Source organism: Mytilus edulis, chromosome 3, assembly GCF_963676685.1.
Source record: "Mytilus edulis chromosome 3, xbMytEdul2.2, whole genome shotgun sequence".
NCBI classification, from domain to species: domain Eukaryota; kingdom Metazoa; phylum Mollusca; class Bivalvia; order Mytilida; family Mytilidae; genus Mytilus; species Mytilus edulis.
The window spans coordinates 213,479-218,932 of NC_092346.1; positions in this window are offsets into that span (position 1 = coordinate 213,479).

The window sequence follows — 5,454 nt, forward strand, 5'->3', positions numbered from 1 at the left end:
ATCCAAGCAGTAAAACCAAGTCAAAATATACGCGTTTGACTAAAGTACGGCGATACCAAATAATTTAAGAACAGATAAGATAATGGCAAAGAAGAAGACAATACAAAGATCCATAAAATAAGATGCTAAAATTAAAGATAGTCAAAGACTTATACATGTACTTAAAATATCTGGCAAATGGAAATGTAAGTATTTATTGATCACAGAGTTCTGTAGTAGAGACGGATTCATAGAAGAGCACTGTTCTTTTGTTTCGTAATCCTAATTATTGAATCACTAAATTCTTGTATATTTCGTTTTTATTTACTCCTGTAACAAAACATAACGAATTATTCAGTACAATAAGTTTACCCTTAAAAATACCTTTCCTTGTGTAGATATTATGTGCAAATAATAAAGCATGATTTATAAATATATTTCAGTCATGGTACCAATGTTGCAGGTTTGATAGCGGCAGAAAGAGATAACAATGAATGTATTGTGGGAGTAGCATACGCCTGTAAAATAATAGGTGGGGAACACACATTTCTGTATTTAACTAATGAAATGAAATCATTATTTTGAGAAGCACAATCTTTATTTAATCGGCCGTGATTAACAATTAACAAATATGAAAGACATATCCTAATTTCGGCGGATATATATACAAATACATTTAATATTTGAAAATGTTCATGATGTTTAAACTAGTCACAGTGGATGAAAATAAATCAACAAATGAATATTGTCGGAAAGTATGAAATCCAAAATGGCCGCCAGCGGGGGAACATAGTTTAACATAGGACCCTAAGGAAGTTGCATACAAAAGAATGGAATTAAGCAGAGCATGGTATGAATGTTCCTTTTAAGTTGTTGACCAAGTATTGTTACTTGGAAGCTGCGCGATCCATCATCCAAGATTACCGCCAGCGGGGGAAGTAGTTTAACATAGGACCCTATGCGAAATACATACACATGCCTACTTTTAGAGATCCACTGAATGAAATGAAACCAAACATGGCATAAAGTATACTTATGAGGTGTTGGCCAAGTGTTGTTTCTTTAAAGCCGATTCATCATCAAAGGTGACCGTCAGCGGGGGACTGAGTTGAAAAAGAGGGGCGAAGGATACCAAAGGGACAGTCAAACTCATAGATCGAAAACAAACTGACAACGCCATGGCACAAAAATATAAATACAAACAGACAAATAATAGTTCATAAGACGTAATAAAGAAAACTAAAAACTAAGCAACACGAATCCCACCAAAAACTTAGGGATGAACAAGGGACCCTATGGGAAATACATACAAATGTCTTGTTTTAGAGAACAAACTGGAATGAAACCAAAAATTGCATAAATGTTCCTTATGAAGTGATGACCAAGTGTTGTTACTTTGAAGCCGGTCAATTATCAAAGATGGTCGCCATCACGGGACTTAGTTAAACATAGGATCCTATGAACAATACATACAAATGTCTTCTTTTAGAGAACCACTTAATGGATTGAAACTACACATGACAAAATATTCCTTATGAGGTGCTTATGAAGACTTAGTGTTGCTAATTTGTTGTCGATTTGCTGTTTAAGATGGCCACCAGGATTTTTCATTAGATTACGTAACGAATATTAAACTAAATTTGGCATCAATCATTATTTGATTATCTGTTATGATTTTTATCTATTTTTACATGATTTCCAAAACCATAGTAGAGTCAGGTGAGCGACACAGGCTTTCGAGAGCCTCTAGTTTTTATTTCAACTGCAATATCCTATATAATATAAAGACAAACCTTATCGTCAGACCTCATCATAACAAACATGTTTAGTTTCAGTTCCAATTGAAGATATTTTTTTTTAAATTTCAGTTAGCACATCTATATATATAAGCAGTCCAAACTTTATCATTGATATTCTTCTTAAAAGTATATTTTAACATAGACAGATAATGTATTTCTTTACTGAGGTGTACGGCTTATTGGTAGTAATGGAATTACAGATTCACAAGAGGCACAGGCCCTCAGTCATTGTCTTGATAAAGTAGACATATATTCTAATAGTTGGGGACCGACAGATGGGTATGGTTTTTGGGACCCCGGAGTTTTGACAAAATCTGCAATACAAGAAGGAGTTATAAAAGTGAGCAAATATGTAAATATTGTGTACAAGATGTAAGTTTGTACAAATTATAATTTTCACAGGGTTTTTATACAAGTTATAAATATTTTGACACCTATCTTCTTGCAACAGGTGATACAGGTTTATCTTACAAAATGTACCAGTGTAATGTTTTAAATTCCAAAAAATACACTTCATCCTAAAATTTAGTGCTATTCTCCTCGTCTTCAAATTGGAAATAATTATACCTCTGTCATTGTTTTAATTTCTAATTTTATTTTTTTCCTTATACCATGTTTATATCCATACAAAATCTTTGTGTGGTATTAACATGTTTTTGTATCAACACTCAGTATTAGACTGCATTATTTATAAAGTTGTGAAAATATGACAGAAATATGAGAAGCAAAATACTGTGTGCTTGCATCGTCAATTTCTGTTCAGCAGTTCAGGAAACACTGATAACTTGTACAAAAAATCTGTACAAATTATAATTTGTACAAGATTACAATTTGTACACAACATATATATTAAAGTTATGTTAGCTTATTAATTACGCGGTAATATAAATAGTCTTATGAGATGATCCCACGTTTGTCAATTAAAATTATGTCAGCTTCGTCATTTGTTGCGCATTATTTATGTTTTCCATCGGCGGCATTCTATATTGGTGAAATATATTTTACGCCAACCTTTGGGTATGGGATTGCACATGTCAACTTAAACTACCAGGAGTACACTACCAACAATTTGACTAGCGTTTACATGTACATTAAATGCCGCTATAAAAACAGTACTTTTAGGAAACATTACTAATCAGTACATTAAATGCCGCTATATAAACAGTACTTTTAGGAAACATTACTAAACAGTACATTAAATGCCGCTATATAAACAGTACTATTAGGAAACATCACTAAACAGTACATTAAATGCCGCTATATAAACAGTACTTTTAGGAAACATTACTAAACAGTACATCAAATGCCGCTATATAAACAGTACTTTAAGGAAACATTACTATTCAGTACATAAATTTGTATATCATTTTCAGTAATGCTGAGAAAAAGTTGTTTACAGTACTGAAAATTTCAGTCATTTATCAGTACTGAAAATTTCAGCCATTTTTCAGTACTGAAAATTTCAGCCATTTTTCAGTACTGAAAATTTCAGCCATTTTTCAGTACTGAAAATTTCAGCCATTTTTCAGTACTGAAAATTTCAGTCATTTTTCAGTACTGAAAATTTCAGTCATTTTTCAGTACTGAAAATTTCAGTCATTTTTCAGTACTAAAAATTTTTGTCATCTTTAAGTACTTCTACACATACAATATAAGGTCAATGTCAGAAAAATATAAAATGTTTTTATACTGCAACTAGTTGTGTTTATTTTATATAAAATATTGTAACAAAGCTCTATTGTGTACGATGTCAATTTCATCATGGCACACTTTCTCCACAATCAGGGGTCCATGAAGGGATGTTACGATTTGAATAGCTATCAATTTATTAATTTATGTTGCAGTATAAAAGCAATATTAGGTCAATGACAGAAAAATATAAACTTTTTTTGTGCTTGGCGCAAAACTGGGGAAGGGCTCGGCAGAACCTCGTCCTTCCCCAGTTTCTTAGCCTCATACAAAAAATATGTATGAGACTGCGAAACTGGGATAGGGCAAGATTTAAATGCGCCCTTCCTTTCCCCAGTTTTATTCAGAATACTAAAAAGTTTATATCTTTATGACATTGACCTAATATTGTTTTTTTCTTACTGCAACCTAAATTCAAATTGATTTTTAAATCGTAACTGTTATATGGGTCGTTTTCAAAAAACGTCGAATTTTCAGTACACCCATGCTAACTTTTTTTATTTCTAATGGAAATTTCAGTTGTAATGGTTTAAATGAAAGCTTGTCGGATTTGTGATTCAGAACATTAATAACAAACACACCTTACATCTATTTTGATAAGATTAAACTGCATTTAAGACCCATTTTGGGGGTATTTGTCTGCGTACAGTGTCAGAAAAACACAATTCAAATGATTTTTTTTGCGATTTTCTGATCGCCTTGATATCAACAAAAGGGACTTTTTAAGAACGTTAAATATTATTCTAACGAAAATTCATAGCTTCTATATCACTGTATGTAACATATTATCTACAAACTAAATTGAATCTGCGTACAGGAGGTTCATGTCTTTCCTGTTACCGCTACTTATATCAGCCGTGAAATTAATCTCCCTATGAATATTGAATCAGTCAGTGTTGATTTCAAAAGTGCAAAGTAATCTTTACATTTAAAACGCCTCGTTTCTTGAACGACAGTGTAGAGAAAAGAAATTTCAAGACATTTAGTGAAAAAAATATAGCGTACTTTTTTTTATGTCTATGCTGTTACCACCAATTTTGATTAAATACACCAACAGTATATTTGTAAAAAGTGCAATAACGTGTTGGAAACCAAATTCACAATAGAAAAACATAATCACTTCTCCAAAGGGAGTAGTTATTTCACAACAGCAATCAAAAACGAAGAAATTTGTCTATCCTGTTATGTCTATCCTGTTACTATGGTTGCTATGGTTACAGTAACAGCATAGACAATTGTAGACAAAAACGTCGTTAATTTTTTTATCTTAACATATAGGTGCAAAACGAATGAAATATTTCGTTGTTTGAAGTCATCTTCAGGTTATAACGTCTTAATCTTCCCAATTAAGCATTCGCAGGTGCAATACTGATATCGGTAACAGGATAGACAAAAAGGTAACAGGATAGACTTTTATATAGTAATATATCAGAAACGTACGTTCCTGTTACCAATGAAATATAGAGAAAAGTAAACTAACTTATGAGGGATTTACTTGATGTTGGGTTTATTTGAAAGGGTGAAAAAATGCCGAACAATATAAATTGCTATCTTAGACTTGCATTACTGGTGCTAATTTTTACAACCTTTGAAAACCAATTTTTAGAGGCATTTTTCAGTACAACCTGGAAAATTGGCAAATTATCTATTATATTACAGAATGAATATATATAGAAGTTTATTCTCATGAAAACCATCTAATTTTCTACGTAAAACAAGCTTAACATTTTATCTTAACCTTTTCTTAATAACCCAAAATTTCTTTTGAAAATGGTAACAGGATAGACAAAATAATGTACCACCGATCAAAAAATGTTATAACATATTCTTGTATGACATCATTAAGATTGCATCTTTTAATATGTTGTTCTTAAAGTACTGTTTGTTATGATTTGCTTATGTAGAGGGTTGTTTGAATAAGTAACTTTTAATAATTTTTTCAATTTCAAAATTCGACATTTTTTGAAAATGACCCATATATTATTAG